This window comes from Ursus maritimus, unplaced genomic scaffold (assembly GCF_017311325.1).
Source record: "Ursus maritimus isolate PB19 unplaced genomic scaffold, ASM1731132v1 scaffold_10, whole genome shotgun sequence".
NCBI lineage: Eukaryota > Metazoa > Chordata > Mammalia > Carnivora > Ursidae > Ursus > Ursus maritimus.
In genome coordinates this window covers 76,573,359-76,599,891 of record NW_024423344.1, presented here as the reverse complement: position 1 = coordinate 76,599,891, position 26,533 = coordinate 76,573,359, and the positions used below count along the sequence as shown (strand labels likewise).

General features: G+C 46.3%; 1 long non-coding RNA gene across 4 annotated transcripts; it reads left to right on the top strand.

Annotated features, from left to right (window-relative positions):
- The first annotated feature begins 1,648 nt into the window (after nucleotides 1–1,648).
- LOC103657542 lies at nucleotides 1,649–24,813 on the top strand. Of its 4 annotated transcripts, XR_566880.2 has the most exons (6): nucleotides 1,649–1,684; nucleotides 18,037–18,182; nucleotides 20,787–20,926; nucleotides 22,555–22,733; nucleotides 23,083–23,186; nucleotides 23,821–24,813. It is a non-coding gene; the product is annotated as an uncharacterized LOC103657542 (long non-coding RNA). The 4 variants fall into 4 exon arrangements; XR_005833254.1 differs by lacking the exons at nucleotides 1,649–1,684; nucleotides 18,037–18,182 and having other exon boundaries at nucleotides 20,216–20,926; XR_005833255.1 differs by lacking the exons at nucleotides 1,649–1,684; nucleotides 18,037–18,182; nucleotides 20,787–20,926 and having other exon boundaries at nucleotides 21,753–22,733; nucleotides 23,068–23,186.
- The last annotated feature ends 1,720 nt before the right edge of the window (nucleotides 24,814–26,533 follow it).

The following is a 26,533-nucleotide window of genomic DNA, read 5'->3' as shown; positions in this document are numbered from 1 at the left end:
GGCGGGGCGCTGCGTGGACAGTCCTACTTCCGCGGCGGTCACTGATGAGTTGAGAGACTTCAGGCAGGTGACGGGATCTAGAGGTTCTGAAATCGGGGCCTGGGGAGTCGCTCCCTTCAGAATCTCCTGGAGGAATTTTCTAAAACAGACCTGCCCAGGTCCCCTGTGCGGTTGGGCAGGTGGCTCCCTCCCAGTCAGCGCCCACAGGCACTGCTGTAGTAATTTGTACCAGTATTTGGTTTCGCCATCGTAACACCCCCGGGAGGTGGTTCTGTGGGATCTGGGGTCCAGTCGGGGAGACGGGGCCCAGAGGTTACGTGACTTCTACCAGGTCATGGGGATGCTGACCGGGCCGGCACCTGCCATGGGGCGCCTCACGGCCATCCCAACCGGCAGCTGGGTTTAGGGGAGATGACGAGCCGTGGCTCTTCCTCCAGGGCACAAGCAGCCTCACGTATTGAGAGAGGCACACACTGAACCAGCCCCGTCCTCCCCGGATTTCATGGCAGACAGTTGCTATTACTGTATCCTTGTCATTAACAGTCGTCGTCACAAAATTACCGACAGTTCTGTACCGGGATGGAATGAATCTCTCCACTTTTCACCACGTGAAACCCGGTGCCTCAGCCCACCCCTTCCTTTCACGCTTTGGCCAGATCCTTCTAGATTCTGAGGGTCTCTTGTCTGCTTCCAGCTTGGCACAGTCTTTCTGAGTTTGTAATTTATTTTCCAAGAGCAAAGAAGGGGCTTTGGGGAGCAGCGAGAGAAGGCGCCCCCTCCCATGTGAAGCCTCCCCCCGGGCCGCGGCTGCTCCTTTGGGCGCGGGCGCATGGGGCCAGCCCGGCCTTTGTCTGGGCTCCGGCCGCCATCGCCGGGCAGCAGGCAGGAGCCCCTTCCTCTCCTGTCTGCGTCCTGTGTGTGCTCCCCCAGAAAGACGACAAAGTGACCCCCGAGGCGCGGCAGCTCTTCTTCACCTGGTGGTCTCTATGTGCAGACAGGTTATTTGTGGCTCATGCTTGAGTATTTTTCAAGTGGCTGTTCCATGTTGTTTCTGGAAACGTGGCCTTTTCCCTTCCTGTCTGCAAGAGGCTGCAAGGTCTGCCTCCGGGAGGGCATGGAAGGAGAAGTGTGAAAGGAACGGTGTTTTCCTCCATGTCTTGGGAGCGGAGGCCTCCCTTGAGCGGGGGTGGGCCCCACGTCCTGCCCGGAGCCTGCCTGGCACGTGGGGAGGCCGGGTGAGCAGCGACCTCTCCGAGCTCCTGTGAGCAAGCCTGGGCTGGGATTTTCTTAGACAATATGAGCATAACTGGATTTTTTTCCTCATGTGTCTTAAACAGGCCCTCGAGTCCGATCCAACTGGTTGACAGAAGTCGGCATAAAGCCAGAACGCTGCTTATGTGGAAATGACCCGTGGTTTCTTAGGATTCTTAATCCTTTGCTCCAGTGTTACTGTTTTTAGTATTTTTAAAAAGATTTTATTTATTTATTAGAGAGAGAGGGAACGAGCAGTGGGGGGGACAGAGGGACAGGTAGAGAGAGAGAAGTAGACTCACCGCTGAGCAGGGAGCCAATGGCGTGGGGCTCGATCCCAGGACCCTGGGATCATGACCTGAGCCGAAGGCAGACGCTTCACCGACTGAGCCATCCAGGCGCCCTTGTTTTTAGTATTTTGAGGCAATATGAGGTAAGTTCGAAATCAGATGACCTAAGGTCACATCCTTTCTTGGATGAGCCATATGATCTCGGGGAGTCTCTGTACGGTCATTATGGTGTGAACGGTGGTACGCGTTGAGCTCTCGCTGTGCACCCAGCGCCGTGCTGAGCACGCACAGGAACTGTCACGTTCAAGTCTCAGAGGCACGATGGGAGGCACGCGAGCCACTCACCTTATCTCTTTAACATAGTTCAGTGCAGGGGTGATTAAGTTACCTTACTAAACCCAAAGAACGTGCTGGGGACCCCAGCAAGTGCCTGAGGCGAAAGCACTTTGCTCCCTCCCAAGCGCCTGCAGACGTGACATGCTCTGGTTCCTGTGCGAGCACATTGCTGACTCACCGTTCATGGTACAAGCGTGCACAGACATGCTGCCAAGAGCTGGGCCGCGTTTACGCGGCTCAGCCGAGCCCCCGCTCCCTCCTGGGGGTCTGCGCAGCCCCTGTGAGCATGAGCAAAGCGGCCAGCACGGGGCAGGAAGGGAGTTTGATCACCCGCAGCCCTGCATCAGAACGACCCGCAGCCACGAATCAGAAATCCCACTGCCCGTGGCCCTGCCGCAGCATTAATCCTAATAATGTTTTCTAAATTTTTAATAAAAGGCTGGCATTTCTCTGTATAACTAAGTCTGAAGCAGCAGTTGAGTCAAATTATAATTTCTACTAGTGACACCATTTCCTCCACTGAGTAATTTTTGATTAAGGACCAATAATTCTGCTTAAAAATTATGTTGGACCATTTTCAATGTTTTAGTCATACATCTAGAGCTAAATTATTATGGCTGCATTTTTTTTATTGTCCCGGGTTATGTGTTAAACACAAAATATATATGTATTCTGAACTGAGCTGTAAAAATTTGCCAGTATGTGTTGGAATAAAATTGTATTTTCCAAGAATAAGCTTTGATCAAAATGCAGGATTTTATTAAAGGACTGCGAATACTTTATAGCTCTTCTTATGTGTGTGCCTACGTGTGTTTGTGTATAGACATAAATAATGTTACTGGCTGAATTATGTTCCCCCCCAATTCATATGTTGAAACCCTGACCTCCAGAACCTCAGAATGTGACTTTATTTGGAAATATGGTCTCACAGATGTAGTCAAGGCAAGATGAGATCATCAGGGTGGGCTCTAATTCAGTAGGACTGTGTCCTTAGGAAAAGGGGAAACTTGGACACAGAAGCATGTGCACTGAGAATGCCCAGTGAAGGTGAAGGCAGCGACCAGGGGGACATGTCTACAAGCCAAGAAATACCCAAGATCACCAGCCAGCTGCCAGGAACTGGAGGAGAGGGACAGGCAACCAACCTGCCCACACCTGGTTCTAGGACTTCTGCCTCCAGAGTGTTAGAGGACGAATTGCTATTGTCTTAGCCACCCAGGCTGTGCTACTTTGTTTCAGTAGCTGTAGGAAACGACTGTAGATTTATGGATGGATGGAGGGATGGATAGGTGGATGAGGGGATGGATGGAGGGATGGAAGGATGGAGTGATGGACGGATGGAGGGTTGGGTGGATGAAAGGATGGAGGGATGGGTGGATGGATGGATAGGTGGATGGATGGAGGAATGGATGGATGGATGATAGATGATAGCTGGGTGATCGATTCCACAATACACTTTATATCCACAACCCTTTCCTTATATGTTTTAACATACATTTTTTTCTTGAAGTAAATGTACATTCAGACAAGTGCATGTATCACAAATGCACAGACTGACTTTTCCAAAGTGCACACACCGGCCCTCCCCCAACGTCCAGACTGAGAAACAGAACGTGACCAGCCCCTCAGGAAAGAGGCCATTCTCATGCCCCTTTAGTCGCTAATCCTCCACCTTCCCAAGGGCTACCAGTAATCTGATTTCTATCAACATTAGATTAATTGACTTATTTGGAAATGTATAAATATGGAATCGTGTAATGTGTACTGGTTTGTGCCTGACATTTTCTCCTCGATATGATGCTGTGCAATGCATCCATAGCTACATTTCTTTCACTTTCATTGTGAGATAGTATCCCATTGTGCGAATACATCACAATGTATCATTTTACTGTTGAAGGACATAATGGTTGTTTGCAGTTTGAGTTACAAACAATATTGCTAGAAATATTTTCACTGAAGTCTTTGGTGGGCATTTCTACGCATTTTGGGTGAATGTATATAGGGAGTGGAATTGTGGAGTATGCAATGTTGAGGTTTGGAAAATACTACCCATTGTATGAGAACGCCAAGTGCTGTGCGTGCCCCCCAACACTGAACCTGCCCTTGTATCTGTTCTCTTGTTTCCCCCCTTGCTCGCTAGCTTCCTTCTGGCCTCCGTGCCTCTGTCTCTTTTCCTTTCCTTCTTCCTTTTCCAGCTTTTATAACTGTAACCACTCCAGTGAGCAGGTACTGTTATCTTACTTCATTTTCCTTTCATCCCTCTGACAAGTTGAGCGTCTTCTCACGTGCTTCCTGGCTACTGTGCACACTCTTCCATGAAGGACCGTTTCAAGTCCTGGATTTTTTTTTAAGTTTTTTTAAAAAATCGTTTTTCCTTATAGATATACAAGAGTTCTTCATGAATTCTGACAAGTCTCTTCTTAACTATGTGTATTTTACTTTACGATGAGCAGAAGTTCTTAATTTTAATGAAGGACAGTTTATCTTTTCCCTTCCATTTCTGGGTAGCACACCCTGCATTCTGTTTAAGAAATACTTGCCTACTCCAAGGTCATAAAGTTGCCTTACATTTTACGTTTTGATCTACAACCCATCTAGACTTGACTTTGGAGTATGGTGTGAGGGGGACACAGAATGTCTTTGTGAAACAAGGGCATGCCCCTGGTTCTCAGCGTTTACTGACAAGACCACCCTTTCCGCCTGTAACACCAACCCAGTCTGATAGTCGACAAATGGGCGTGAGTGGTCTCTTTGCTCATATATGTCTGGGTTTATTTCTGTTCCATAGATCTGTATGTCTATTTTTGTGCCAGTACCGTATTGTTTTGGCTATTATAGCTTTGTAGCATATCTTGAAATCTGGGATTGTGATACCTCCAGCTTTTTTCTTTCTTTCTGTTTTTTTTTAAGATTTTATTTATTTATTTTAGACAGAGAGAGTGAGAGTGGGGTTAGGAGCAGAGGGAGAGAGAATCTCAAGCAGACTCCCCACTCAGCATGTAGCCAGATGCAGGGCTCAAACTCACGACCCTGAGATCATGAACTGAGCCAAAATCAAGAGTTGGACACTTAGCCCACTGAGCCAATCTTTCTTAAGATTGCTTTGGCTACTTAAGGTAGTTCTGGTTCCATACAAATTTTTGGATTATTTGTTCCATTTCCATGAAATATGATATTGGTATTTTGATAAGGATCGTATTGAATCTGTAGATTGCTTTGAGTAATATGGACATTGTAACAGTATTAATTCTTCCAATCCATGAGTATGGTATATCTTTCCATTTATTTGTGTCATCTTCAATTTCTTTCACCAATGTTTTATAGTTGACAGAGTACAGGTCTTTCGTCTCCTCGGTTAAATTTATTCCTAGGTATTTTATTCTTTTTGATGCAATTATAAAGGGATTGTTTTCTTAACTGCTCTTTCTACTACTTTGTATTAGTGTATAGAAACTCAACAGATTTTGGTATATTAATTTTGTATCCTGCACAAGTTCTCCAATTTTGTAATTCTTTTTTGAGATTGTCTTGGGTATTCATATTTTTGAAACACCTGATGATATTTTGATTGACAGTGTGTGGAATCTATAGATCAAGCCACAGATGACATTCAGTCCTCAATCCATGAACATAGTGTATTCCTGTATTTACTTAGTTATTCTTCGATTTATTTCTATAAAATTTTTAACTTATTTACTTTTGCTAGATTAGATTAATTCTTAGTTGATGTCTTTTGATGTTATTATATTTCATATCATGTACTATTTGTTTATTGCCAGTATATAGAAATACAACAGATTTTTTTGTATGTTACCTTTGTTACCAGTGGATGTGCTAAATTGGTATAATAACTTCAGCAGTTTGTCTGTGGACCCTTTGGATTTTCTACATGTGCAATCACGTTGTCTGTGAATAAATGCAGTTTTGTTTTCTTCTTTTCTAATCTTCATATATTTTCTTACTTTCTTTTTCTTAAAACATTGACTAGGAACTCAAGCAGAATTGCTCAGTAGAAATGGTGATAGCAGGGACGCTTTCTCATTTCTGGTCTTAGGAAAAATATTTCAGTATTTGACAAAGAAAAATGATGTTCTCTGTTGATTTTGCTGTAGATCACTTCTATCAGATGAGAGAAGTTTCTTTTTTATTCCTAGTGACTTTAAAATCATGTATATATGTTGGATTTTATTAAGTGATTTATTTGTGTCTATTAAGATGATCTGATTTTTTTTAATATAGCGAATTACAATTTTTGAATGCTAAATCAACCTTGCACCACAGGAATAAATCTCAGCTTGGTTTGATGGATTATACATTTCATACATTGACTGATTCAGTCTTCTAATATTTTATTCAGGATTTTTGCACCTATATGAAAGGGATGGCTTATAATTTTCTTTTCTCCTAATGTCTTCATCAGGTCTGATACTGTGATTATGTTGGTTTCATAAAAAGCTGAGAAGTCTTCCCAATATTTCTATGATCTGGATAGTATATGTAAAATTGGTGTTTTTTTCTTCCTTAAAAGTTTGAACATTTTTACCAGTGAAGCCACATGGCCTGGATGTGTGTGTGTGTGTGTGTGTGTGTGTGTGTGTGTGTATGGTGGGGAGGGGCAATGAAGGTTTTTAATGAAGTAATAAATTTATTTGTGAGATATAAGTCTCCTTAAATTTTCTATTCATTTTTGTCTTCATTTTGGTAGGCTGTGATCTTTAAGGAATTTATCATTTTTATATAAATCTTCAAATTTACTGGAGAAAGAGTTCTATATAATATCTCTTACAATCTTTTCAATGCCTGTAAGGTCTCTAGTGATTTTCCTTGTTTTATTCCTAATTTTGGTAACATTAAGATTCTCTTTTTCTTGTTTTCCAATTCTCTCAATTTTTTCAGAAGCTTAGGGGCATTTGGGTGGCTCAGTCAGTTAACTGTCTGATTCTTGGTTTCAGCTAGGGTGTGATCTCAGGATTGTGAGATGGAGCCCAATGTTGGGCTATGTGCTGGGTGTGGAGCCTGCTTAAGATTCTCTCTCTCCCTCTCTCTAAGAAAAGCAAAAAACAAAAAAAAAACTTAACAATTTTATTATTCCTATGGAAAAAGCTACTTTTTGACTTACCTATCATCTTTACTGTATATTTGGTTCTTATTCTTTAATTCCTACTTTTGTTGTTATCTTTTCTTTTCTATTTTTTGTGGGGGTTAATTGGTTTGAATTTCAAACTCCTGGAGAGTTTACAGAAATTATTTAATATTTAGCCTTTCTTCTTGTATAACATATAGGTTTAAGAGTACAAATTTCCTTCTAAGTACTGTCCTCACTTTACCCCACAAGTTCTATTATGTTGTATTTTCATTATAATTTAGCCAAAAATATTTTCCAATTCCCTTTGAGATTGCTTCTTTAACTCATAGGTTTTCTATAAGCATATTGCTTAATTCCCAAATCTGGCAATTCTTATATTTTTTTACTGATTTCTAACTTATTTCCATTATTGCCACAGAAGATAAGCTTTATAATTTCAGTGTTTTTGAAGTTTGTTGAGACACATTTATGGCCCATCATATTTTCAGTTTTGGTAAATGTTCATGTTTGCTCAAAAAAAAATTTTCCCTCATATTTCTCATTTGTTGGCTGGTGACTGCTACTTATTTTGGGGTGCAATTAAAGAACACCTGTGTTCCTTGATTCACTCCATTGGCTTCCTGGAGAAAAAGAAAAGAAGTTTGGAGCCCTGAAAGCAGATCTAGCTATCAGCACGAAGTCATGATGTCTGTCAAGCAAAGTGGCCGCCCCATATGAGAATGATAGATTTGCTGGTCATTGGAGATCTCTCACATCACTGAGGAGTATGCAGTTTGAGACATACTTGCTCTTCTTAGTGGAAGAGTGCAGAAAGATTATAGGGTATTATAAATGTGTGTTTTCTCTCTTGTGTTCCGAAGACCTTCCATTTATCCTTTCTCTTTTTCCCTTGTGCCTTCACGTTCTTTGTTCAGACTCTCATTCATTGTTCTCAGAAAGGACCACAGAGCTCAATGCCAACAGACTCCTACTTGTCTTATTGCCTCTGATCTCTCACCTCTGTAGTTAAGATGCTTCTTTAAATTCAGGTAGGGCCATATCACCCCCAACCTTAAACTCCTTCAAGTGGCTTTGTTCAATCATATTCCGTTCAAACAGTTATTGATACAGTTCAAACATATTATCGTGGCATTTGATGCCCTTGACCTGGCCCTATCTGACCTATGTCCTACTTCATCTCCTCATGCACTGTGTGGCCCAGCTCTGCCTGGCCACCAAATGCTCAACACAGCTCATGCAGTCTTATGATCTTATGTTATTATACCAGCATGGAATCCTTGTCCCCTCTCACCAAAGCCTGTTTATTCTTTAGGCTTCAGCTCAATATTAGCCTCCTTTCTGAAAATTTTTTTAAATCCCTCCACATTCCCATATTTTGTCCCTTCTCTGAGATCCTATCTCATTTTGTTTCTACTGCTCTGGTGTCTTTTCTGTACACAGTGTCTTGTATCTTTCTCTACTTAACTCCCTGGAGAGACAGTTTCTGAAATACAGGGCCCTTGCATAAAGCATGTTTGGTATCCCCACCAGTATTTCATGTGGATCTTTGCAGACTCACTCGGTAAATGAATGTGGAGTTGAACCCCCTAGTGTCTCATAGTAACTTATAAAGTATATGCATGTCTTAGAACCAGTTTTTCACGTGAAATGAGTCATCTGAAGGTCAGCCTATATCAGTGCGATATTTTGTAAGTAAGTCTAAAGCAGGAAGCATTAAGGATGCAGCAGCTCAGAGTTGGGGATAAACAAGATTAAGTAGAAAGGGAGGTATGGATTGCTTTCTAACTCTGAAGATTAGAATTTCCACTTTCTGTGTATTAAAAATAAATCTACCATCTGAAATCAAAGGATGTGGTCAAGAGGTGCTCCTTCTCCCCTCTCCTTGAGAAGCTTTACTTCTTGACAGCCAGGGTCCGAGATTGCCTCTAGAGTCCTGAGTTCAACTATATCAGCTGCGGCTTGAGTTGCTTGAAATGGGAGTTATGGAATTAGCGAAAAATATTATTGGCAAGAAGGACTGTAGGAGGTTCTCCTGATTATAAGTCATGTCCTTAACTCTTTCTGGAGGGAAATGGAGAAAACTATTCTACTGCATGGTATAATTCAGGGGGATTCTCATCGGCCCGGGACCCAGGCTAGAGACCTTGACTCTGGCTTTGATTCTACCTGTTTCTCATTCCCTTCTTTCTCTGTCAACAACTATTGTTATTTCTTCCCCTGAAAGAGACCTCAAATTGGATATTTCCTTTCTGTTCTGTTCCTTGTAACTCCCCACACCTGCACTGGTTCCTGCTGGTTCTCTTGCCATCCATGTCTCTCCTCCCGAAGCCACTCTGCATACCTACAGAGTTATCTTCCTTAATTAGGGTTTAATCAGGTCACTCTGTTCTGAAGAGCACACAATGGATCCATATCACCTGTGCAAGTATTTTCCATATCCTCTGCCTGACTGTCAAGTCCACCTGTAACCTGGGCCCACGTACTTATCCAATTCTTGTCTCTTTGATGTGAAATCCAGTTTAGAGCTCACATGACATAATGGTTGAAAACTCCATCACTTACAGTCTGGGACACCTACATGCCCTTTATCTGCTTGTTTCCTCATAGGTAGAGTGGATGTAATCATATCACCCTACAAAGGCACAGCGAACATTAGATGATTCGATCTATGTGCAAAGTGCCCAGTGGGCTACAAATATGAATATCCAGTAGATTCACTTCCTTAAAAAAAATATTTATTTGTTTATTTATTTGAGAGAGACAGAGAAAGAGAGAGAGAAATCTAGGGGGAGGGTCAGAGGGAGAGAGAGACTCCCAAGCAGACTCCTGCTGAGCGTGGAGCCTGATGTGGGGCCCGATACCAGGACCCTGAGATCACGACCTGAGCTGCAATCAAAAGTCAGATGCTGACTGAGCCATCCAGGTGCCCCTACTTACTTTTATCCACCTTGAATTTGTTCCTGTCTCTCTTTTCTGTACAAATTTCTCCTTATGTAAACTCTAGCCTTTTGAGACTGATTACCACCTACATCACTTGAAGGCTTAGCTCTTCTCTTCTCTCCAGTCTTCCATTTTGGTGTTAGCCTCAGTTCTTCAGAGACAAACATGCTGCCAGGGCTCATTGTATGTGTCAACCAGACGTGGGTGCCCAGATTAAACATGGTTTCTGGGTGTGACCCTGAGAGTGTTTCCAGATGAGATTAGCATTTGAATGATGGATTCAGTAAAGCCAATAGTGCTCCTCAGTGTGGAGGGACCTCATTCCATCCACCGAGGTTTGAACAAAACAAGATGGGGGGAAGGATTTGCTCCTTTTCCTTCCTGCCTGCCTCCTTGAGATGAAACACTGGTCCCTCCTGCCCACAGATTGGGATTTACACCACCTGCTCCCCTGGCTCTCAAGCCTTTGGACTTGGGCCAAATTATACACCATTATACACTGGAGACTGTCCTGGGTCTCCAGCTTGCAGATGGCAGACCTTGGGACTTCTCAACCTCTATAATCGCATGAACCAGTTCCTTATAATGAATCTATCTACTATCTATCTATCTATCTATCTATCTATCATCTATCTATCTATCATCTATCTCTATCTATCTATCTATCTATCTATCTATCTATCTATCTATCTATCTATCATCCATCTATCTATCATCTATCCATCTATCATCTATTTATCCATCTATCCATCCATCATCCATCTATCATCTATCCATCTATCTATCATCCATCTATTATCTATCTATCTATCTATCTATCTATCTATCTATCTATCTATCTACCTACCTACCATCTTGCTGGTTTTGTTTCTCTGGAAAACCCCAACTGTTACATCTTTCAAGTAGGTTATGTTGATCTCAATTAAAATTTTGTTTCCATTTGTTCACTTATCAATCTATTTTCTTAACAAATATTTTCCAAGACCATGTGCCTGACTTTACAACCTTCTGTTCAATAAATACATCCTTGGTTTACCTGTAATCTGCATCTTTCTAATATGATAGGAGGTTACTTTGTAAAAGCTATTTTTGCCATCTTTATTCTAACAAATATTCATAGGTGTTAGATATGCAAAGATAAGACAAAGTCTTGCCCGCAAAGAGCCCGCAGTCCAGCAGGAGTTATAAAGGTACAAATATAAACTTAGCATTTTAGTGTCACGTCATCAGAGCTCACATTTCATTATTTCCTAGAAATGTTTGCATTTGCATTTTTCTTTTTTGGTAAAATATCTTGCATATATATATATACACACACACACATACATATCCATTCATCTATAAATATATTATATATGTATATATATTATGTGGGGGGAATATATATATTATTTTACATATATATATTTCCCCCATACATTCCTGCCTGTAAAAAATGCTGACTGATTATTCCTGCATTGTTTTCACTGTGCAAGAAGGAGTTCCCTTTCAAAGTTCTGGAAACCATACAGACTAGAAGCTCTCTTTGAGATTTACAACGAGATTCAGCAAGTCAAAGCACTAAACTAGGCTTCAGGAAGGAAAAATGATTGTGTTTAATTTGACACTTATATGACTTTAGACATTTTTTCCCTGGGAAATGCAGGGCTAGAGTAATTATGACTAAAATTTTATCTCCTAATGGGGGGATATCATGTGATTTTGTAGCATTGAATGTACCCACAATAGACTGAAAAGATCAGTCTTTAAAAGAACACCCATGCTACAGTGTCAATTAAACTGTGTAAACACGCATGTGCATATATGAAAGTTAATTATCTGATTAAGCTTTTTATCTAAATTCCTAATATTCTGTTTATTCATTACCTAGCTGATAAAAGTTAAAACCACAATGGCACGTTAAGATACGCTCTTAGAATATCCAAGTTTACCTTTATTGTTGTCTGTCTTTTCCTGAAAATGTTAGGAGCCTGTCTGATTTGGCTGCAATTAAATTTGATTGGCTAATAATTCACCCCAAATTATCCATCATTCCCTTATTATAGCCCTAGTTTTATTTCACTTTGAGTTCTCCTAGTAAGTAAAGGGCCCATCCTTGGGTTTTTAGCCAATTAAAATAATCTATAGGCTTTTACCATGAATTAGTACCTTAATACAGCCTTTGCGTTGTGTGGAAGTTTGGAAAGATCAATTTCTTAGGAAATCACATATCTTTTGTAAGTAGGCAGAATAGTAGACCCAAAATGTCTCTGTCTCCGGAACACAGGAATAACTTACATCACATGGCGAGGGGAGTCAAGGTTGCAGAGGGAATTAAGGCTGCAAATCAGCTGCCCTTTGGATGGGGAGAGTGTCCTGCGTTATCCAGGTGGGCCCCGTGTAACCGAGTGTCTCTATCAGCCAAAGGGGGACTCGAAATTCAGAGTCTCGGTGATGCCGCCCGAGGCAGGCTCAGCATAGTGCGGTGCCACCAGCCAGGGAATGCAGCCCTGCCAACTTCTTGGTTTTAACCCATTTTGGACCTCTGGCCTGCAGAACAGTGAGTTAAAAAGTGGCTATTTGCCACCGTGTTTGCGATGGTTTGTTACAACAGCAAGAAGAAAGAGAGATGCCCTTGTGTGGTCTGCAGGACGCTAGTTGGAGGTCAGTATTGTTTCCCTGCTCAGACAGAGCGCTTCCAAAGCTCTGCGCTTATTAGAGTGAGGGAAATACCCCATACCGGAGGCCAGGAAGTGCACTGAGGCAGAACCCGGCCCTACAACCAGGCCCTGCACCTGAGCTGCTCAGGCCAGTCTGTGCGTCCTCTTCCCAGGGTTCAGCTGGGTTCTCACCTCTACCTGGGAGGCCGGAACCACCTGGCGGAAACTCAGGGGATTCCCCCAAAGGCCACCCGTTCCTGCTCCTGCTCAGCACCCCCTCCCAGGTGCAAAGATGTCACGGACTTATTTTTTGAGCTTCTGCCTTTACAAGGTGATTGCCGAGGCCCATGTTGTCCTTCCTGGCCTGCAAGTAGCCCAGGGCCATCCCTCCCAGTGCTGGGGGAAGGAGGCGAACTGCTTGGGGATTTCACTCTCCCTCGAGCCCCCTGACAAGAACACCTGACCAGGTGTCTCGCCAGCAGGCCTGTGGACTTCAGCATCATGGTGGCATGTGGCCAAGCCGTGTGCCCAAACTTCCAGCCCGCCCAGCCACTGGGGACCACCTTAGACAATTGGCTTTTCCTTGACCACAACCCTGACTCCAGCCCTCAGACTTTCTTTGGGATCCAGATGTCTTCTTCTCAGCAGCTCCCCCCGCCCAACGCCCTGACAAAGGAAGTGCGCACCTCACAAGTGAGCTTTTTCACTGCCCTAAATACATCACCTCCCAGATGATCTCTATGACCCCGCGTCTCCCTCGATCCCTGCAGACCCATCACGGGTGCGCCCGAACTTTTCTTGCCCCTGCCCCTCCTGTGCCAGTCACAGCTCCGAGACTTTGCTGGGCTTCTTGATTTTTCTTTTCAAAGAGGGTGTTTTTTCTGTACATTCTTTCCTTTTTATAAAACTATTTTTATTGGAGTAAAATGTCTACAATATAACATTTGCAATTTAAACCATTTGGCGGCAGTAAGAGCGTTCACACTGTTGTGCAGTGACGTGCGTGTGTACAAAACCCCAGGTCCCGTTCGGTGCACATCACAGTTTGAGAAGTATGGCGCTGGGTGAGTTTAGTCCATGACTTGCAGCAATCTCTTTCTTGAAGCAGTCTTGCCCCCGGGCATTTCCAAGCACTGTCCTCTTAGGACGCACACCCCACAACTCTGGGCGCTGTTTCCCACCTCTTTACCTTGTGTCCTCCTGGGCTCTGTTCTCGGCTTCCCTCCTTCCACTCTTCACCTCTTCTTCCAACATCGTGGCTTCCAGCCTCGTGCCCCCTCTCCTCCTGGAGCCAGACGGGGTGCTGCTGTGTGGAGTCACTCTCTGTTACCCCGAACTGCGTTCTTGCCTCTAGTCTGTCCATGGCTACCTGTTGTTTTTCAAAAATATATCTAATCTTGTAATTCCCTTAATTAAAAACATGCAGTGTCTCCCCAGGTCCTGTCCACCAAGGTCCAAATTCCTAAGAAAGACATTCGTGGCCCTTCACAACCTATGTGAAGCCCATAATTTTTCCTAGCCTTGTCTTCCGTGTCTGTGTTCTGGATCAGCGATTCTCAGGGTTCGCTGTACATTAGAATCACCTGTGGAAACTTAAAACACCAGAGCATCTGTGCCCCAGGCCTGTGATAAGTCAGAAACTCTGGGAGTGTGGCCCAGCATTGGTGGTAAGAAATCGGAACAGGAACAGACAGAGCTCCTGAATTTCAAGGACATGCCACCTCCCACAGCCTTCCGGCAGGTGACATCTTAAATCCCCCCGACAGCAAAGAGCCATCTCTGTTTTGTGGGAAAAACAAGAGAGAGAGAGAGAAAGAGAACATTCTTTCCTTTGCAAAGGCAGCCCTTCTTGTAATATCCATAATGGATTTCACTCCATTCCACTCAGTGACGATGAAATCAAATGTGGAAGTCCAGTAAAATACGATCTTCCAGGAAGGAAGACACGCCAGGGGATGCATTAACTTAATTGGCCTGTATTAATAGAATAAAGGAGAGTAACATAGTGGTCTTCATGATGTCTCATAAAACATAGCTGTTGTCTAGATTTAAGAGAAAATCTTCAAGTGTGTGCGTGCGTGTGTGCCTGCATGCGTGAGCGTGCCAGGCCGCGAGTGTGTGTGAGTGTGCGTATGTGCGTGTGTGAGCGTGTGTGCGTGTGTGAGCGTGTGTGTGAGCGTGTGTGTGTGTGTGAGCGTGTGGGTGTCAGCCTTGCATTCTCTTTGGTAAACTTACTTTGTCTCTGGAGCCTGACTTCCCTGATTTTTTTAACTTGGAACTTTCCAGATCCTTACTGTGAATAAGATTTAACTGATATTCTGAATGGTGAGGGCCGTTAACAAAAATCCCAAAGAAGTAAAAGTAAAAACAAACGAAAAGTTAAGTTTTGCCTCATAATTAAGGTCATCTTTAATTTTGCAAGATGCGATATTGACTTTTCCATCATATTTTTATATAACTTTATGGTCTGACTCTTTCAAATGGTAAAATAGGTTATGTTTAGTATTATTACTTTGCTAGATTACCATCTATCTACCCCAATAAACCAGCAGCTGGCTGAAAAAATGCTTCTTAGCTTTTTATTCCAAAGGGGTGTGTGTGTGTGTATGTGTGTGTGTCCATATATATGTACATACAAGTGTATTGTGTGTATAAGGTGTGTGTATACAAGCACACATATTCCAAAATGTTTCAAGACCATTCTTTGGAAGATGGTGGTGGCAGCGTAGCTGGTGAAGCCTCTGAACGCCACCCACTCCCCAGTGGAAACTGCCAGTACGGCTAGTACTGCGTAACAGAAATTATATAAACAGCGTTGGTCACGAACTAGGTGATGAGATAGGCCCATGACCCTCAAAGTGCCAGAAAGGGAGGGACCGATGACAGCCCCAGACCTGAGTGGGATCAGTCTGTTTGGGAGGAAGAAGCCGGCCAGCCGATGGATATGAGAACAGAAGAGCCGACAGCAGCCTGGGGTCCTCACTGGAAGCACAGGGGCTGGTCTGGGAGCAGCCCTGCGCACAGGGGAGGCTCTGCAAACGCCCCCCCGTGGGCCCGTGTAAGGTGCCCACTCAGACTGACCAGCCTCGGTCCCTTCCAGGACAATGTCCCACATACAGGAGGATCTGCTGGGGCTAGAGTCCGGAAGGAGCAGGACAGAGACATCTGGAGAGAAGGGGAGGTGAAGGCCCCGGGGAGCCAGCCCTGCCCTGAGGGCTCAGGACGACAACAGAGGGCGCTCTAGAGCCGGCAAGCTGGAAAGGCTCTTGGAACCGGACTCCCTCCCCAAATTCAGAAAAACTCATCTCAGGTAAAAATAAGCAATGGGAAAGGATCACAGTCTCATTCAGTACAGAGTTATTTTCAGGAAAAGGAGAACAAGGAACAGAATAATGTTCCCGCAATAACGAGACTACACCTGAAAGATGTGTCCACAGACGGACGGGAAACAGGGCGCACTTACTTCAAAGAGAACTGGAAGAGACTGAGTGATAGAGGACATTGAAGAGCAGCGCAAGTCAAAAGGCGGGAAGTTCAGGAGTGCGGTGACGGTGTTCAGGGAGGCGTTGTAATTCGGAGAAACATTATTTTAGAAATGAGATCCGAATGAGAAGAAACACAAGGACTTCACAGAAGGTGAAAGGGAGGCAAAGTTTGCATGAAAGGGAAGGGATCCAAGAAAAGGTGGGAAAATGCAGACCACAGGCAAAGGAGTTTCCACATAAGTGTCACGGAAATTCCCAAAGAAGCAGGAAAGGAAAGGCTAAAAACCATAGCTCCGTCCGTCTTTCCTGGACTAAAATAGAAGGCTCAGCCGCACGCAGAGCTGGGCACTGCCCTCCCAAGCCCGGGGCACCGGCAGGACCAGGACAGGTGGCGGGAAGAGACCATGGGACTGCCTGTGTGTCCGGTCTTGTGTGTGAGGACAACGTTGGAATTCGACCACAGCGACGTGGGGAAAAACCCGATGAAGAGAATCAAAATTGCAACACTATACTTTGTTTTGAAATGTGGAAGCATAAGGTTACTGTGGTTTCTATACTTAGGAATTCATCCAGACCCTCCCTCCAGAAAAGAAATCGCTGTAATAAGTGGGTATTGCCCATTTAGCGCATTCTCTTTCCAAAAGCCTGGTCCAAAGACCGGGCAGGAGAGGAGAGCGAGCAGCGTGGTAAGATGAGAGACTCCCACGGCGTAAATTAAGAAGCCCCCAGGGCAGCCCCGGCTGAGTGGTAAGACCATTCTCCCCCCTTAATTAAAAGAAAACAAAACTGTGTGGGCTGAAGTGTTTACTTCTTACTATTGACATTTATTTTCTGTTTGGAAATGTCCTCGGATTCAGGGAATCGGTAATGCTCACACCTACCCTCCTTTCTTGTAACGGCTATTGTGATTTTCCAGTAACAAATAATACCGTTTCCTGGTCACAGCCTCACTCCCCAGGCACTCCCTCATCCTTTGAAAATAAGAAACCAGTAGAACCATGGGACCCAATAAGATGCAGAATTGCAAATTTTCTTCAGGTGTGAAAAATAAAGTGTGAGGGTGTTTTTGGAAAGTTTCTTCGAGGAGCAGAATCTCTAAAAACATCGGAACGCTCTGGCCCCCAAGCTGGTCACTCAGTGAGCTCTCTCTGTGTAGCATTAAACAATACACGTGCTGGTAAGGACAGTTTGAGAGCTCTCTTAAAGGCAATCGGAAATGATAGAAAATTAAGTTTTCCACCTCTTAGATCAGAAAATAGACATGGTCTAACTATATGTGTGTTTAGGTATAAAATTCCTCCAAGAAAAGGACTTAACAAAGGAAATAACTTTTTTTTTCAGATTTTATTTATTTATTTGACAGAGAGAGAGACACCCAGCTAGAGAGGGAACACAAGCAAGGGGAGTGGGAGAGGAAGAAGCGGGCTCCCAGCAGAGCAGGGAGCTCGATGCGGGGCTCGATCCCAGGACCCTGGGATCACGCTCTGGGCAGAAGGCAGAACGCTTAACGACTGAGCCACCCAGCTGCCCCAGGAAATAACTTTTTTATACTTAAAATAAGATTGGAGAGAAATAAGCAAGTTATTTACTTTATTACCTAAGTGAGCAAACTGTGAAGTCCAATAGGCGCTTTCCACCAAGGGCATTATAAGTAAGAGGATTCCCGGAGAGGGTATGACACCTAAACCAAATGAGGAAATGTTTGGTAAAGAGGGTGTGTAAAATTTCCCTACGACTTGTGATTCTACAGAACATAAATGGTTTCTTAAGAAGTAATATATCACACTGAAGCCATATACTAATATTGGTTTTTAAATACTAAATTTAACTTTTGAGCTTTGTTGGTAGATGCTGGGGTATAAGCAATATCCTAATGACTTGTGTTGCTTTTATGGAAATTGAAGAACAATAGGAAATCAGGAACAATTTTTCATGAATACCCATAGAGAGGAACAGTCCAATGCCTCCTCATTAATATCTTCTTTCCGATCTCACCATTGTCCATCTAGGTGGGGCTTCAGCCCCCAGGACAGCTCTGCTTGCTTCTCATAGACCGTGTCCGCAAAGCCAGGCCCCTTCTGCACCAATGATACCTGCTACATGGCAGCCGGATGCCTCTCTCGTCAGGAGCCTCGAAAATCTACCTCTGACTCAGGTCTGTAACCATCAGGGTGAATCAGGACATTCTAGTCTTTTTTTTTTGAAAGCCATTTGTGACAACACGGATGGACCTTGAGGGTCTTGTGCTGAGTGAGATGTCGGGCAGGGAAAGATAAGCACTGTACGGTCTTGCATGTGGACTCGAAAAGAGCCGAACTCATAAAGACAGAGACTAGGATGCTGGTTCCCGGGGCTAGAGGTGGGGGAGATGGGAAGATGGTCGTCGAAGGGCCAACCATGCAACTAGCAGAAGAGTTAGTCTTGGAGTTGCAGTGCACAGCACAGAGATGACAGTCCACAGTGCTGGCGATAAACTTCAGAGTTGCTTAGAGACTAGGTCTTCATTGTTCTCGCCACGGAAAAGAAATGTGGCAGAGGCGCTCGCTAAGACTGCGGCGGTAATGACCGTATACGTAAATGGATCAAATCAGTGCTCATACACCTGAAATTGACACAGTGTCATCTGTCAATTATATGCCAATAAACATAAATATATAAAGGCAGTGAGTGACTTTTGTCCTGGAAGTTACATCCAGGCTCATGCATCTGTTACCTCCCAAGATAAATGATGACATTTCAGTAAAAATTGGCCGTTTTTACTGAAGCATGTGGAGCCGCGTCTTTGCATCTGGGGGTACCGTGTATCGAAATCAGGTCCTGCTTGGAAGCTCTCTGCTAGCAGAAGAATAATCTATACCTCGTTACCATGGAAATGCTACCGGCGCGTGTGTGACGAACTCTCAGCACACCCACCAGCTCACGTGCACTGCATGTCCATGGGTATCTACTAGGAGACTCTTGATTCAATCACAAAGTAAACCCGTAACTTAAACTGGGTGAGTCCTACACCCTCCCGGACCCACCAAAAAACAGGGTTGAACAAGAGGGCAAGAACAGGTGCTAAGAAGTGTGTTCTCAGCTGGCAGGCTGGAGGAGCAATTAGATCATAAAGAATTCTTGGTATTTCAGGAAACACTTGTGCAGTTTTGAAATTTTTTTGGTTTTCTTTTGCTGCCTAAGTTTGCCATCCCTTAGACTGCTTTGCCCTCTCACTAAACATTCAGAACAACAGGGAAAAAAAAGTTGCAGACCTGGCCTATAATTTTTTAAGAGACTTGTCATAAGTTAGACCCACTGTAATAATGGGCTTTATCATGAGGCTCTGTGGGGCATGAAAAGAGAGCAGATTGTGAGCTGACCAACCTGCATTGAAATTGCAACTCCGTCCTTTATTAGCTGTGCAACTCTAAGTGGGTTAGTTGACTTCTCTGAGCTGCAATCTCATTCTCTGAAAAGGCACGGATGACTACAGCCCCCTGCTGATTTGTAGAAGAGAATCAAAGGAGACTGAGAGCACCCAGGAAGCCTTCAGGAGGTCTCAGTTTCCTTACTCCCATGCATCTTTTACTCAGTCTTGCTACCTATTACCATGGATAATTGAACGTGGGATGTGGTTTTATTTATTTTAATACTTCCGTGGTCCTGCATAACTTTCTGGTCAAATATCAACTGACTCAAAATCTTTTTGCTCAGGAGTGTGTAGGGTGGCCCCTGGTGTGGGGGGCTGGACCACAGGACCCTGGGCTTGCTTCACCCCACCAGGTGAGCTGGACCAGCCAGCTCAGAGCAAGCCGGGTGGAGGGAGCTGCTCTCCTTCCTGCTGCTCCCTCCCTCGCCCCCAGGTTCCTGAGCCCCGCCACCTGCTGGCCTCGGTCTCCCCACAGCAGGGAGTTTCTCTCTTACTGTCTTGGGTTTCACGCCTGTCAGCTGGGGTGGGCCCTCAAGCGCCCGCTGGTTTCTCCTGTGGCAACGACACATAACTCATGTCCTTCCCAAATATGGGAAAAGCTGAATTCCTTCCAGAGCAGTGGGCCGGCTCCCTCGGGCTGTTATTTGCACACGTTCTGCGACCAGTTTGGTTTCTTATGAACTAGCTGAGTAACACTCACTAGCTGAATTTCATTCAAGTGGCTTTTACAAAAGGACCTGGCTTTTTTTTTTTTTTTTTACAACAGAGCAAAGTATTGGATATTTTAAGATAAAAACCCACCATGAGCGAGAAAGCGGCCGAGTGCTGGCTGGGTAGTTGTGGGAGCCTGGTGTCATTCGGTCAGCATCCGGACGGCTTCCCTTCTCTAGCACTCAGCCTGGACACCGGGTGTCCAGAGTTCTTTAAGGACTATGGTTACGTCTGCCTGACGTGAGGCCTCGCACTATTGGGAAGATGGGGGGGGGTGACTAGAACAAGTCCAGTGATTCATACCCTGGGGCATTTCTGCAAGATGAAATGCAGCAATGAGAGGTTTCAAACCGTCCCTGTAAGACAGCAGTTGGGACCCAGCTCACCAGGCTATTTTTAATAAATGAGGTCACAGAGTATTTATATGCACCCTTGGGGCAGGCCCTGATGGAAACAGGAACCAGCAAACTTGCACTGTAGTGACCCCTCCACTCACGAACTTCCAGTTTCTTTACATTTAGAACATTGTGTTATTTGGGGACAAGGCGGTAAAGAAGGGAAGCAAAAGAAAGAAATTTAATGGACGAAGAAAGGATTGTCTCTTCGCCTTCCTCCAAAAGTGTATTCTCCCCATTTAAGAAGAGAAGACGGATAAGCAAGCCGTGGTGCATCCAGACAACGGAACATCATTCAGTGGTAAAAAGGCATGAGGTACCCACGCACGAGCAGACACAGAGGGACCTTCCGTGCACGGCACTCGGTGAAAGAAGCCACACACTGTGAGTCCAACCACGGGACGTTCAGGAAAAGGCGACACGGTGCACACAGTAAAAAGATGGGGGGGGGGCAGAGGTTAGAGGGGAGCCGGGGATGAGCCGTGGAGCACGGTGTTTAGGGCTTGGAGGATTCTTATGAGAACATAGTGGCAGACACGTGCCGTATTACACATCTGTCAAAACTTACAGGAGGCACAACACTCAGAGGGAACTTTAATGCACAGGTGGACTTCAGTTAATGGCCAAGTATCAGTATTGGCTCATCCGTGGCCCTAAATCATCCAGGATGTTAACAGTAGGGAGAAGAGCTGAGAATGTGGGGTGGTTGGGGGATATAAGGAACTCTCCATTTTCCAGACAATTTTTCTACATCCCTGAAACATGGTCTGTTAATCTTTTTAAAGTGAAGATGGCGATTGGCAACTTGGAATTTCTAGGGCTGTCCTCTGCGCTCTAAAGGGAATCCTTGGGGCCCTTGTGCTTCTGTCCCTGTGCACCCCGCCATTTCCCTGCCCCTGCTCGCCACAGCCTCTTCCAGGGAACCCAGCAGCACTTCTGTTCCTCTGTGCTCCCTTGCCTGGCCCATGCCCATCAGGCCGGGGCTCGAGCCCCCTCTGGAAGCTTTGACCCCCTACTCCACTAGGCTTTCTAGCGAGAAGTGCTGTCCTTCTGAGTGACTTTAGTAAAACAACAATGCTTCCTGCTACAGGGGAGCACGGGCTGCTTCTCTTTTCCAAGATGACTTGACTAGAGAGAAGCACAGGTGTTTCGTACTGATGTGTGTCCACATCGTAGGGGACCCTGGGCCCTGGCGGGAGGTGTGTGGATGGCATCCCCGTGGCCAGCGCTCTGGGGGGCAGAGCCTGGCTGACGCTGATGGCCCCAGGCCAAGGGCATTTCCTGGCCATCTGCTAAGTGCCAAGCCCCATGCCAGGAGGGGATGGACACACGAGGAGTAAGACCTACCCCTGAGAGACTGGGTGGAAAGGATGGACCCAGTGATGAGTGAGGGGCATGCAGACCAAGGGCATCTGCCTGGAGGGGTATGCGGGGTCAGCCCCCAGGGAGGGCGGAGAGGAAAGCAGTGCTTGGCACTGGCCCCTCAGAGGCTTTCCCTGCAGCCCTCAAGGCACCAGGCAGTGTCTCCTGTTCTAGCTGCTCCCCCAGATCAGATCAGACGCCCCCGCAGCATGTCAGGGGACAGTTCACAGCAGAGAGGACCCTGCTTCACCCTCCGGTGGCCGCCCTCTGGGATCCTTCACGGATCATGCTTCAAGGGACCTTCTCCGAAGCCCTTCAGGGTGGTTACGTGATGTGCAGACTCAGCCTGGGCGTCACGACGGCGTCGAGCCCTCCTAATTGCTCTCGTCACGTGGTACCAAAGCTGGAAGCGGGGCGCCTGGGTGGCGCGGTCGTTAAGCGTCTGCCTTCGGCTCAGGGCGTGATCCCAGCGTTCTGGGATCCAGCCCCACATCGGGCTCCTCTGCTGGGAGCCTGCTTCTTCCTCTCCCACTCCCCCTGCTTGTGTTCCCTCTCTTGCTGGCTGTCTCTCTCTCGCTGTCAAATAAATAAAATCTTAAAAAAAAAAAAAAAAGCTGGAAGGATGCTCTGAAAGCCTCCGTGTTCTCTAGAGCTTAGAGGAAGGAGGCCGTCGGAGGTTAAGTCCCCACACCACAGACACATTTCCCAGAAGCCGGGCAAGAGGAAGAGGGAAGTGCGGTGGAGCTCTCACCTCATCTGGGCACGTCAGCCGTGAGCCATGGGATCCTTCTCACGTCGAGGGCACAGATCCTCTATTGCAGACAAGCACGTAAGTTACCACGTACATACATGAGCCCAGCCGTTCCCTGGGTGCTGCCCACGCTCTCTCACTGCTGATTTACCTGGTTCCCTGGGCACAGAGCACAGAGCACAGGCAGGGGGCGTTTTCTGGCCTGTGACGTTTCCCAGGAGAGTGACTCTGGGTAGGTCGCCAGCACTGCCCCCTCAGCAGTGAGATACAGGGTAGGGGTGCTGACCAGAATCCCCGGGGCAGGGCCCAATCATCCAGCAATTCTGGGAGCAGCGTCCAGGGAAGCGGCCTTTACCTTGAGTTACCTCTTGTGCATTATCTGTTGCCTTCTGTGTGTTTTACTGGTTTCCAGTTTTCTTAACTGCAGGTCTGTGCATGGCAGCCCTGGATACACAGCGAAAGGCTTTGCTGTGTGGCAGTCGCAGGAGCAAAGCGGAGAATAAATACTGGTCACCGACATTACGGGGCACGGTACGTCGTCTTCCCGCAAAAGTGTCTACAGAGCGCAGATCCGAACAGTTTTCCCAAGGCAAAAAAACCACAACGGAAATTCCCTGTAGTATTAAAATATAGATTTTATGATTCTAAACTTTAAAACTAGATTTGTAATTATGAAAAAGGGAAGTTCTACCTTGCTGTGTTTGTATGTGTATGTGTGTGTACGTGTGTGTGCATGTGTGTATGTGTACATGTGTGTACATGTGTGTGTACACGTGTATATGTGGTGTATGTGTACGCGTGTATACATGTGCATGTGTGTATGTGCGTGTGTGTGTATGTGGGCATATGCGTATGCGTGTACACGTGTATATGTGTGGACATGCGTGCATGTGTACGTGCATACACGTACGTACACACATGTATGTGAACATACATGTGTGTACACATGCGTGCATGTTTGTGTACATGTGTGTGCATGTGTACCTGTGTAGTGTGCACACATATGTATACGTGTACATGTGTGTACGCGCGTGTGTGTAAGTGTGCACGCGCGTGTGTGCTTGTGTGTGTGTGCACACGTCAGTCTTGCTATCACTAACGTGGTATTTTGGCAGTAAGGTCCATGGGTTCTTGATTTCGTCTGTGCTGGTTCTGGCACGTGCAGAAAGAAATCGCACGGCTGGGGGAGACAGGACCGAGGCGGCCGCGCTGCGCAGAGCACCCAGGTCGGCCGCTCGTCTCGGGCTACAGTGTGGAGCGGCGCCCAGAGCGAGCAGGGACTCTGCTCTGAGTAGAGAGTGAGGTGAAGGGAAGCGCCTCCAGCTGTTTCCAGCGGCTCCTCAGCGCACGCCAGAGAGGTTCGCAGCAGAGGTGCAAACAGGTGGGTGTGCAGCCACGTGTGTTCCTCACGTGCTCGCTGACCCCTGTTCTTCAGCCTCCATGAGGCCTTCCCAAACAGGGGCTGTCAACATTTTCGAGAAGAAAATTGGGTAAGGGGATGGCTAAGCCACAGGGAACGTGGCTCGGCTGTGGCTCGGTGATCCTGGGGACCAGGCCCGGGGTCTGCTCTGTCTTCCATCCTCTGGAACTCAGAGGAGGGCCCCCAGCGCAGCACGCGGCATTGCTTGGTGCCCGCTGCGGTTGTCCCCAAGCCGGCGACTTGCCTGCTTGCCCGGCCGCGCGGCTCATTCTGCGGGTGAGCTGGGGTACGACCTGTGCGGAAACACCTCTCTGCCTAAGACGCCCTGTTTGCCATTTCCTCCGCGAGCCCAAAAACCTGCATGCAGGATGGAGACATCACCAGTGTCTCTGACGTGTCGGTCCCCCTGCCCCTGAGCCCTGGGGAGCAGAGGCCGCGTCCTGTGTCCCTGTGTCCCCAGCACCAGCAGCGGCCTGCCGCGTCAAGGCGTGCAAGAAATGCTTTTCTTCAGGAGGCTCGTCTGCGATGAGGAGCCTGAGGACCATTAGCAGGATATCTGCGCCGTCAGCCCACGCCTGGCCCCACGCTTGCTCCGGGACCCTCGGGAGCTCCGGCTCCCAGACCACAGGAAGCGACCCCACACACGAGGGCTCCACTCTTAGACTAATCATTCCTAAACATGCTTCCTGTTTCCTCTTCAATGCCTCTCGTCTTCCCCAATTATAGTTTTTAAGATGCTTCCTGTGTCTTTCTTCCACTGATCCTGGCTGTCTTGATCACAGAACGAGGCTGCCTTGTTAGGTTAATGTCCGTATTAGCCCATACGCGTCTGAGTTACAGAGCAGATGCTCTTTGAAACTAAGGGGTAACGGAGGTTTGGCCTGTCGTACCCTGTGAATTCCACGTTACACCACAGGCCGTTGGCTCTGGTGAAGTGACCCACAGCTCGCTCACTTACTCAGAACAAATGCACGATTTTTTATTTTGCACTCTCATGATTTCAGTAAAATGTCTTTTATTTTAGTGTCTTCCCTGCCCGAAGTGGGTACGTTATGCTCCCGCCACTAAGGAAAGATATCATAGAATAATACCTACTGGCATAGGGAAAAGCTGGCCTTATGCTGTTTATGAAATAGTGTGTGTGTTAGACTCTCTGTTACCTTATGGTCCCAAATGTGAAAAATTAGTAGTTATTTCAGGTTGGTAGGCTCATGAATGATTTTAACTTTCTTCTTTATGTTTCTCTGGATTGGGGAGTTTTTTCTTTGATGAACAGAAATTTCTTGGTATCAAGGAAGAGGAACTGCTGGCATTTTAGAAAACGTAAACTCTCCTTTTCCTTGACCATCCAGAGTGTGGGGTCCCTGGTTCGCAGAAAGACCAGAAGATTCCCACCAGGGGTATGGGGAATCTCTGGTGTCATCGTTGTTGGAAGGCTGTGAACTTGGATTTGGGAAAGACAAGAGCTTGAGAAGTAGTTTGGGGTTTTGGCTCAGGAGGCAAGAGTGTAAGAAATGACTTCGTGATGGCGGCCAACCCAGCAAGGTGACAAGCGAAATTCTGTAACTGGACGAGTCACCGAGGACCCATTCCCATGTCCAACCATGGGCCAAGAGTGCATCTATTCAGAGGAGTCTAGGAGCTCAGCCCTCCAGGAACAGTCACAGATTTCTGGGTCAACCACGGCCTCTCAGCTTCCCCCCTGGGGGTTACCTGCGGCAACCTCTGAGCTCACTGCACAGAACAGCGCCGGGGCTGTCTGGGAAGGGTGACGCCAAATGATGACGCGGCTGGTTGGTACAATAGGGTGACTGAAGGCTGAAGCCAGGTAGACCACCCCATCATACCTGCTGGCTCAAGATGCCTTTAGAAAGGGGGGAAATAGGGGCGCCTGGGTGGTGGCTCAGTCTTTAGGCGTCTGCCTTCGGCCCAGGGCATGATCCCAGGGTCCTGGGATCGAGCCCCGCATCGGGCTCCCTGTTCTGCTGGGAAGCCTGCTTCTTCCTCTCCCACTCCCCCTGCTTGTGTTCCCTCTCTCACTGGCTGTCTCTCTCTGTCAAATAAATAAATAAAATCTTAAAAAAAAAAAAGAAGAAAGGGGGGAAATAACATTTCCGAGAATCACCTGTACAAACTGGGCCTTTGACCTATGGCGTTCTGTTTAAAGTCTGTGAAGTAGAGAGTCTCTTCACTACAGATGCGAACACTGGCAACAGGGAGGTGACCCGCAGAGCTAGAAGGGGGCAGCTGGAATGCACACCTGGGTCCCCAGAGTCCATCTGAATTCCATGCTTCCCCCCATCACGTGCCCCAATGAGACGAGAGGGCTGTACCCCTTGGACAAGCCAACATCTCCGAGCTACAGTTTCTGTCTGTTCAACGAGGCAACTGAGTTAAGTGGATTTTGAGGTCCTCTCGGCCCTTGCGTTTTACGACTCTTTTATTATTTTACCCATAC